The sequence below is a fragment of the Lolium perenne genome, chromosome 2 (assembly GCF_019359855.2).
Source record: "Lolium perenne isolate Kyuss_39 chromosome 2, Kyuss_2.0, whole genome shotgun sequence".
NCBI classification, from domain to species: Eukaryota; Viridiplantae; Streptophyta; class Magnoliopsida; order Poales; family Poaceae; genus Lolium; species Lolium perenne.
In genome coordinates this window covers 183,330,624-183,341,185 of record NC_067245.2, presented here as the reverse complement: position 1 = coordinate 183,341,185, position 10,562 = coordinate 183,330,624, and the positions used below count along the sequence as shown (strand labels likewise).

The 10,562-nt window shown below is 46.4% G+C and overlaps 1 long non-coding RNA gene across 1 annotated transcript; it reads right to left on the bottom strand.

The window, feature by feature from the left end:
• Positions 1-1,197: 1,197 nt before the first annotated feature.
• LOC139835242 (uncharacterized) lies at positions 1,198-2,665 on the bottom strand. Its single transcript, XR_011751022.1, has 3 exons — positions 2,167-2,665; positions 1,698-2,084; positions 1,198-1,580 (listed from the first exon to the last, which is right to left on the bottom strand). It is a non-coding gene; the product is annotated as an uncharacterized lncRNA (long non-coding RNA).
• Between the last annotated feature and the right edge of the window lie 7,897 nt (positions 2,666-10,562).

Here is a 10,562-nt window from a genome sequence, read left to right as displayed (position 1 = left end):
ATTTCATAAAAGAAATTGTCAACCCAAATGTTTACAAAAACACCTATTATTTTCTAAAGGTTTTAAAATTACAAAAAGTTTTTATTCTTTGATAGTAAGCCCTATGGGCACATGTGCCATATTTTGATAATTGTAAATCTTTTGTGAAAATCGAAACTATGACAAAATGTTCTGTTCCGGATATATATTGATCATGTTTGAATCAAATTAGAGTTTGAAACAAATTCAAACAAAAAGGAACAGAAAATAGAAAGAAAAAAATTATATTAAAAAAAACGACCAAAGCAGCCACAGGCCCATTCTCTGGCCCAGCAGACTTGCCAACCAGGACCGAGCGCGGCCGCTCGCTCGTCTTCCTCCCCGTGCACGCATAAGCAGGTACGTAAGTATTCATGGAGTTACCAATTCATCTCCCTAATTCTCCCCATTATAGTGACCGTTTATCTTCGAGTTAAACACGAAAGTTATTGCAAATCCTTTGAAGAGTCCGTTCAGAAAAATTATATCCCATTTGGTCGACTCAATTTCTCGCACCAGCGTCGCGCACCGAATGCCACCCGTCGGCATATACCTCTCGATCTCACTCCTCAGACCATATCCGTGCGAACTAAGAGGAGCATCATGTGTCTCTCATTCGCCTCCATCTTTTTCGTTCTCAAACTTTTCAGAGAGAGCCTCTGTACAACTCATACCATCCATGCCAAGATCAGCCCCAAATATGAGTTCCTCGCCAGATCATGTCACCCTCGGCGATCACCACGCACTGGTGGAAAAAAGGGCTTTGGTCACGGTTGGCAACTGCCATTAGTCGCGGTGGCCCAACCGCGACCAAAGCAGCGCGACTAAAGGCCCCCCCTTTAGTCGCGGTTCCTTACGAACCGCGACTAAAGGCCCGTCCACGTGGGCCGCAGGCGAGCGCCAGGGCGGAGGACCTTTAGTCGCGGTTCTTCTGGCCAACCGCGACTAAAGGCCTCCGCAGGGTTTAGGGTTTTAGCCCCCCTCCCCCTAAATCTGGTTTCTTTTTAATTTGTATTGTTTTATTTCTTTTGGGTTTTAATTTTGAAGGAGTTTCACATATTCTACGGTACTGTATACATACATGCATATGAATGTACAATTTCAAACAAATTTGAAATTAGAACCAAAAAGAATTCAAGAGGAATATACAATATATATTCAATATCGGATGACCATATACAATATATATTCAATATCGGATGACCATATACAATTTTGAACAAGTTAGTTACAAATTCTGGTGCATATAAAGTTCTACGTCATCGTAATAGTGTTCTCCTCTAGGATCGATGACTTCCCTCGCCAACCATCCAGCTAGTTCCTCTTGAAGTGGTCGGAAGCGAGCTTCTGGACTAAGCGTCTTCCGGAGGTTATTCCTCAGGATGTTGTTCTCACACGTCTGGTCCCGCTCATTGCAGTATCTCCGGATCCTCTCACAAACATAGTATCCACATAGATTGGTCCCCGGTGGCTGAATATCCCCAGTCGTCGGCACTACCATTTTAAAATGTAGCTCCTTTTTGAATTCACCGACCTTGGTATCTACGAACCGTCTCCAAACCCTACGAGGCAAAGAAAATTAAATAAACAAGAGAGTTATTAATTAGTTACTTGATATTAGGAAATGATGAACGAAATAGGCCGATCGATATAGAGCGCAAATGAATGAAAATAATTACTTTTGCATCATTTTTCTCATGTCGCCCCAAAGCGCCGGATCCATATTCAGAGAGTCGTGGACGAGAACTGAGGAGGTCTGAACTTTAATTACCATAAGAATCCAGTGGAACCTGCGGACACGATACATGCACAGTCATGCATAACTCATCGATTAGCCACATACCATGCATGGAGTAAACAAAAGAGAATGTGCTCAAGACAGAAACACTCACCCAAAATGGTAAGGAAATAGAATATCACTTTTCTGTTGCTGTTTTCTAATAAACCGCCACAGGTCTTCCTCCACGTCGGCGGGGTGGTGTTCTAACACATATGAATTAACGATGTGTGGGTCAATGAACCCAACATCATGGATGTTCCTTATTCGCATTTCCCGCTTCTTCATTCTGCATAATAGCGTACACAACAAGATAGTTAGGACAGTGCAGGCAATGAACGAGATGGGGTAGAATTAATAAAATCACTTACAGAACGTAGCAACTGATGATAGATTTGTCGAGGTCGCGCAGATTGAACAGCTGGAACAATTCACTCAGAGGAATTTGTACCCAGTAATGTTTGAAGTGATGCTCATATCTAACTTCCGCATAGATATACTCTTTGGCGTTTTTATGTTTTATGTAACCCTTGTACCAATTTAGCAGACCTAGCATTTGTCGAGGTAGATCCCCTTCCTGCGCAGGCTCGACGAGAGGGCCATTCTTCACATATGTAAATACTACGTCCTTCATTGGCGCCTCATCAAGGCCTAGCAGTGCACGAAGAGTGATACCTAACTCGGCCGCTTGTTCTCTGGCACTCGTTACAGTCAATCCATGTGTTGCCGCAGCTGCTATGATATCGGGGGCATCCGGATCGGCGGCTTGCACTATGAGCGGGGCGATCGATTGTTTACTTTGTTCCCCGAGCTGGGCAACTTCTTTCCCCCTTTCTAATTTTGACTCGGCCTCGTCCTTCAAGGCTTTCTTCTCCGCCAACTCTTTCCTGTTCTTGAACGCGAGTGCTTGCCTACGAAGTTCACGTAAATAGTCGTCAGGCAGATTCTTCGCGGCTTGGGACGGTGTGTTCAAAAATGACTTAGCCCACTGCTTTTCCTTGTCAGAATATACTGGCTTGGGCTCGCCCCCCTCTATTTTCTTCTTGACGCTCGCCTTCCATTTCTCTAAATCAGCAGCCGCGCCCGCCTCGACTTCCTCGGCACTACTTTCCCAAGGCCTCGTGGGGAGAGGCTTCAGTGATACCTCCGGTACCTTTGTTTTCTTAGGTACGTAAGGGTCCGGGTTAATAACCCAGGACTGCTTCTGCTTCTTCGCCGGAGGTGGATTGGGGGGCGGTCCCGGTGTCTGCTCCCCCGCCGATCGCGGGCGGGGGGGCGGCGGCGTCGGGGGACGTGAATGGGGTGTTGTTGGTGTAGCACCACCGCCAGCGTCACCGCCACCGCCCCCGGCAGCGCCCCCGCCACCGCCACCGTCCCCGCCACCGCCAGCACCACCACCGTACGGGGGTGGACTTGTTGGCGCCTCGCCTGGAAACTTGATAAATTTCTTCTGCCATAGAATGAACTGGCGCTTGACATCTCCAAGTCTTTTCACCCCTTCAGGTGTAGCAATGTCAATGTCCAGGTCCTCAAACCCTTGGACTATCTCCTCCACCGTGACACGAGCATAGCCATCTTGAATGGGGTTGTTGTGGTGGAGTGCTCCAGGTGGCAAAGCACTGCCGATGGCTACCTTCATGGACATGTTCCCGATAGGATAATACAGATGACATGCTTTCATCTCCTTTATATCGTCCACGGGGTAGCGAGGAGGCTCCGGTGCAGTAATTTCGACCACCAGAGGCTCCGGTGCAGTAATTTCTATCGTCGGTGCACCAGCCGGTGAGGCCTCCGTGGAAGCCACGCTGCTTTTTCTCCGCTGCTGCCTTCCGAGATCCATTGGATGATCTTCAGCATGCTGCGCCCGAGCTGCATCTCTTTCGGCGACTAGTACACTCACGGTTTTCTTCATTACATCCATTTCAGTTACCAACTTCGCCACAACATCTGCATCCCGATCCATCTTTCTCTTACGGCTTCTGTAACCGTACGGGTCATCGTTCTGGGGGAACCCTATTTTCCACGGAATGGGCCCCATGCCTCGTATACGTCCTCCGTGTTCAGGATTCCCGAGGGCTTTTGTCAGGGCGTCGTTCTCTCTGTTGAACACGATCCTCCCCTCTTGAGCCTCCCTCATTGCCTCAATAAGCTTTTGGGTGGGTGTAATTATTTTGCCCTGATAAACACACTCCCCTGTCTCCGGGTTCAGCGATCCCCCATGCCCGTACCACCAGCTTTTGGCCCTTGGGTCCCATCCCTCCGTACCTGGACGGATTCCTCGCGCCCTCAGCTCGTTCTCCATCTTCTCCCACTTAGGCTGCCAAAAGCGATACCCTCCTGGCCCCATTTTATGATTGTACTCCTTCTTGGCCGCATTTTCCTTATTTTTTTTCGATAGTTCAAGGAACTGCTCCGATTTCTTTTGCTTCACAAATTCTGGCCAATCATGTTGCAGTTTCTCATATTGTCCTTTGAAATCCGGAGTCTTGCCCTGGTTGACAAAGTCATGGGCTAGATTTTGCTTGTATTTCCGGAATGCGTTGGCCATCCTAGAAAGAGCGAACTGTTTGAGTAGCTTGCGCCTCTTCTTGTTTTCCGCAATCTTGTTACCCTCCTCATCGTATTTGCGGTATTCCGGAGGTAGAACGAAATGTTCCATAAGCTTGTTGAAGCAATCTTTTTTTTCTCTCTTCTCGACAAAAGTGAAACCAACACATGCCTTCTTTGGCTCATTCCACTCCTGGCGGGTGATCGAGACGTTGTCTCTAACAACGGCTCCGCATTGGCTGACAAACTTGGTGGCGTTCTTGCTGGGCTCCAGCGGCCTGCCGGTTTCTTCGTCGACAACATCGATGGTGCATGTTTCTCCTGCTTTCATCGTCTTGGTTGCGCCACGCTTTGACGACGTACTCGATTTTTTCGACGATCCGGCCGAGGGCTAAAATAAGAAAGAGAGTCGCGCGCGTTAGTACACACACATTTATTCAAATCAGTTAGTTGTATCACCAGACGCTCAATATGTATATATATATACCTCGGCGCCGGAGGTGGTTGCTACTTCCAATTGAAGATCGTCGTTTATCGACGTTTCTTCGGCATCATCTCGCTGTCGACGGCGCCCTTCATCTTCACCCTCAAGGTTCAGATAAGAAGAGATATCATCTTCTTCTTCTCCGGTCGGCACATATAGAATATCGCCTTTTATGATGCCGAACATATGGTCTTCAGCTTCCGGATCATAGTTGGCCAGAATCGGGTCAGCTCTATCGTCCGCCATATGTCAGTCCTGAAAACATGTAGTCAAAACAAATTAATTAAGTGAAGAAGGGGGGCGGTGGCGGTGGCGAACGGGCGGTGCCAAAAGGAGGGGGCGAGGAAAGGGTGGGAGAGGGTGTCGCGGTATATGCGGGGTCGCGGTGGCGAAAGGGGGGCGGCGGAAGGTAGGCGCGCGGTGGCGGTGGCGAAAGGGCGGCGGTGGCAAAGCGCGATGGCGGTGCCGTGTGTTCTCCTGTCCCCATTACCCCATCCCTGTTTGCTGTGGCTGTGCGGTGGTGGGATTGGCCGACTAGTCCGTCGTTAGCTTATATATGCATGATGCAACCCACCGGACTTCTTTCGTGTCATGGGATCCCGTCTCCTCTAACATGTAATTCGTTTTTTGTTGGTTCATCAAACATGTTTATTTGGTTCACCCACTTTAGTTACATATTGTGATGAAACAACAAGTTACATATTGTGATGAAACAACAAGTTTATTTGGTTCACCGGCCCACTTTAGTAGTCAAATCTTAGTATTTTAGTCAAATTTTAGTTTACAATTTTAATTAACAACAAGTTTATTTGGTTCACCGGCCCACTTTAGTCAAATTTTAGTTTTTTAGTCAAATTTTAGTTTACAATTTTAATTAACAACAAGTTTATTTGGTTCACCGGCCCACTTTAGTCAAATTTTAGTTTTTTAGTCAAATTTTAGTTTACCATTTTAATTAACAACAAGTTTATTTGGTTCACCGGCCCACTTTAGTCAAATTTTAGCTTTTTAGGCAAATTTTAGTTTACAATTTTAATTAACAACAAGTTAATTTGGTTCACCGGCCCACTTTAGTCAAATTTTAGTTTTTTAGGCAAATTTTAGTTTACAATTTTAATTAACAACAAGTTAATTCGTTTAAGTCAATTTTTAGTTTTTTTCCAAAATCTTTTGAAGTCCAATTTTAGTTTACAATTTTAGTTAGCAAAAACAAAAAAAACAAAAAAATGAGATCGGGCCGGGCGCCGGCACGCCTTGCGCGCCTCGATCTCTCTCTCCCGCGCGGCGGTGGGCGGCGACGTTCGAGAGGCGGCGACGTGCGAGGCGGCGGTGGCGGCGGCGGTTCGAGAGGCGGCGGCGTGGCATCGCGGCGGCGGCGTGTGTGCAGTGTGCAGCGGCGCGGCGAGTCGACGACGACACGTACGGGGCGCCGGGGCCGGGGCAGCGAGGTCGCTCGAGGGCGGCGGCGGCTGCGGCCGTTGATGGCGGCGGGTCGGCGAGGGCGGCGACGTGCGAGGGCGCGGGGGCAGCCCGACGGATCGACGGAGCAGCGAGCGAGGGCGGCGACGTGCGAAGAACTTCACAGATCGACGGAGAAGATGAAGACTGAACCGCCGTCCGCCCTCGCGGTATTTATACTGTCGGGCTTTAGTCGCGGTTGGGGTTACCAACCGCGACTAAAGGGTACCCTTTAGTCGCGGGTGGTAACCCCCACCGCGACTAAAGCCTTTTTTCGCACCTTTTCGGTTCCCGCGGAAACTGACCTTTAGTCGCGGTTGGGCACGCCAACCCCGACTAAATGCTTTTTTAGAAAATATTTAGTTTGAAAAATTTTGTGAGTAAAAAAAAAATATCAAAAAAATAATAAAAATAAAAAAAATTCAATTCAAAATGTTAAAAATACAAATTATATATCAAAAAATTAAGAAAAAATAAAACTAATTCAATTCAAAATTTTAAAAATACAAATAATACATCAATAAATTCAGAAAAATAAAACTAATTCAATTCAAAATTTTAAAAATACAAATAATACATCAATAAATTCAGAAAAATAAAACTAATTCAATTCAAAATGTTAAAAATACAAATTATATATCAAAAAATTAAGAAAAATAAAACTAATTCATTTCAAAAATGTTTACAATACATATAATATATCAAAAAATTCATAAAAATAAAACTAATTCAATTCAAAATTTTAAAAATACAAATAATACATCAATAAATTCAGAAAAATAAAACTAATTCAATTCAAAATGTTAAAAATACAAATTATACATCAAAAAATCAAAAAGTAAAACTAATTCAATTCAAATTCTTAAAAATACAAATAATATATCAAAAAATTAAGAAAAATAAAACTAATTCAATTCAAAATTTTAAAAATACAAATAATACATCAATAAATTCATAAAAATAAAACTAATTCAATTCAAAAGTTCGTTGGCCCCCTCTTCCCGCCTTTTTCCGCCGACCCCTCTTCCCTCCTCGTCTTCCCGCCATTTCTTCCCGCCATTTCTTCCCGCCAATTGTTTCCCGCCAATTTCTTCCGGCCTCTTTCTTCCCGCCAATTTTTTCCCGCCAATTTCTTCCCGCCACTTTCTCCCCGCCTCTTTCTTCCCGCCTCCTGTCTTCCCGCTCCCATTTTTCCCGCCATTTGTCACTACATATAGGTAGCCCGGCTTGGCCAGCATCACATCTCTACAATCTCTCATCACTCTCTCATGGCTTCCACCGCACCCACTCTAACCTACCAGCAGGTGGAGGAGCTTTGCGCCTCGAACTACCCTTGCCCTCCGGGCTACCGCGTCCCCTCGCCGGCCGGAGCCTAAGCGCGGCGGCGTGCCGGTCCCTCCCGTCCCTCGAGTACTGCGCGCCGGCGGCCATCACGAACCACTACTACCTCGACCTCACGCCGGAGCAGCGGATGAATCCCGCCGGCATCCCGATAACCAGCATACTTGGGACGCCTTCTTCATCAATCGGCGTGAGAGGGCGCTCGCCAGGTATGAGGAGGACGGTCTGCCTCCTGGAAACTTCCACGAGGCCGGCCGTCGGCTATGGTGGTACGGCCGGACTCTGCAGAGCGTCATGGACTACATCACGGCCGGCGATATCCCCCGCCTGCGCTACCCTCAGTTCGAGCCACGAGCGCCGCCCGACGACAGCAGCGACGACGACGCCGGCAACTTAGAAGGCGACGACTACCAGTACAACGGCGGCGGCTATGAAGACTACGAGTATGCATATTATACGCCTAGGCAGGAGTATGACTAAATCACTCCAAATTTCATGTATGCAGGAGTATGACTTAGTCACTCCAAATTTCCTATATGCAGGAGTATGACTTAGTCACTCCAAATTTCCTATATGCAGGAGTATGACTTAGTCACTCCAAATTTCATGTATGCAGGAGTATGACTTAGTCACTCCAAATTTCATGTATCATCAGTGGTATCTCGAGTCAATTGAATCATTCGAAAATGGACACCAAACACATCACGGGTAATATAATTCACATGATTCATTCAACAAAGTTTGGTACAATAAATTATTACACATCATTTCTTCCCTTGTGTCCCTGCTTGCTTACGATTGTGCCGTATCCATGGAGCATCCTCATCATTTAACTTAATGCTTGGGTCGGTGTTCACTTTGAAGGGCGGAATTTCAGCAAACATATTATAATCTTCTGACATGTCTGTCTTGTCCTCCACTCCCACGATGTTTCTTTTCCCTGAAAGAACAATGTGGTGCTTTGGATCATCGCATGATGTACTGATCGTTTTCTTATCTTTCCGTTTCCTCGGTTTGCTACTCATGTCCTTCACATAGAAAACCTGAGCGACATCTTTCGCTAGGACGAATGGTTCGTCAAGGTAACCAAGATTGTTGAAATCCACCATTGTCATTCCGTATTGCTGGTCCACCTTTACCCCACCTCCTGTTAGCTTGAACCACTTGCACCGGAACAAAGGGACCCTAAAGGAGGGTCCATAGTCAAGTTCCCATATCTCCTCTATGTAACCATAATATGTGACCTTTTGCCCATTCTCGGTTGCTGCATCAAAGCGGACACCACTGTTTTGGTTGGTGCTCTTTTTATCTTGGGCGATCGTGTAAAATGTATTCCCATTTATCTCGTACCCTTGGAAAGTCGTTATAGTCGAAGATGGTGTCTTGGCCAACATGTACAGCTGATCTACAACCTTATTGTCACTCATTAAATGTTTTCTCAACCAACTGCCGAAAGTCTCCATGTGGGCCTTCCTAATCCAGGATTCAGGCTTCCCAGGGTTGTCCGAGCGTAAAATATTCTTGTGTTTCTCAAAGTACGGAGCCACCAAGCTGGAATTGGTCGAACCGTGTGGTGTGCTTCATCAGAGAATGGCCGTCCATACATATCATTGATTTCCTTCCGATCGTGCCTTTTCCACTTAGTCTCCCCTCGTGCCGCGATTGAGGAAGACCAATCGGCTTAAGGTCAGGAACAAAGTCAACACAAAACTCAATTACCTCCTCATTTCCATAGCCCTTGGCGATGCTTCCTTCTGGCCTAGCACGGTTACGAACATATTTCTTTAATATTCCCATGAACCTCTCGAAGGGGAACATATTGTGTAGAAATACAGGACCGAGAATGGAAATCTCATCGACTAGGTGAACCAGGAGGTGCGTCATAATATTGAAGAAGGATGGCGGGAACACCAACTCGAAACTGACAAGACATTGGATCACATCGTTCTGTAACTGTGGTAGAACTTCTGGATTGATTACCTTCTGAGAGATTGCATTGAGGAATGCACATAGCTTCACAATGGGCAGTCGAACATTTTCCGGCAGGAGCCCCCTCAAAGCAATCGGAAGCAATTGCGTCATAATCACATGGCAGTCGTGAGACTTCAGGTTTTGGAACTTTTTCTCCGCCATGTTTATTATTCCCTTTATATTGGACGAGAATCCTGACGGGACCTTCATACTGCTCAGGCATTCAAAAAAGATGACCTTCTCTTCTTTGGTCAGAGCGTAGCTGGCACGACCTTGAAACCGTTCCGGATGCCGGTCATCAGGGTCTTTCAAACTTTGCTGGTCCTGCCGTGCTTCCTTTGTATCATTTGACTTCCCATACACGCCCAAGAAGCTTAGGATGTTCACGCAAATATTCTTCGTAACGTGCATCACGTCGATTGCAGAGCGGACTTCTAGGACTTTCCAATATTCTAGCTCCCAGAATATAGATTTCTTCTTCCACATGGCTACGTGCCCGTCAGCTCCCTTCGGAACTGATTGTCCGCCAGGACCCTTTCCAAAGATGACTCTCAAATCCTTGACCATATCAAATACCTCAGCACCAGTGTGTTCCGCAGGCTTCGGTCGGTGATCTGCCTTGCCGTTGTAATGCTTGCCTTTCTTTCTTACTGGATGACCTTTCGGAAGAAATCGACGATGCCCAAGGTACACGTTCTTCTTACAATTTGGCAAATGTACACTTTCAGTCTCATGTAAGCAGTGCGTGCATGCATTGTATCCCTTATTTGACAGTCCCGAAAGGTTACTAAGAGCAGGCCAATCGTTGATGGTTACGAAAAGCAACGCTCGTAGGTCAAATTCCTCTTCTTTGTGCTCATCCCACACACGGACACCAGGTCTGCCCCACAGCTGTAAAAGTTCATCAACTAATGGCCTTAGGTACACATCGATGTCGTTGCCGGGTTGCTTCGGACCTTGGATGAG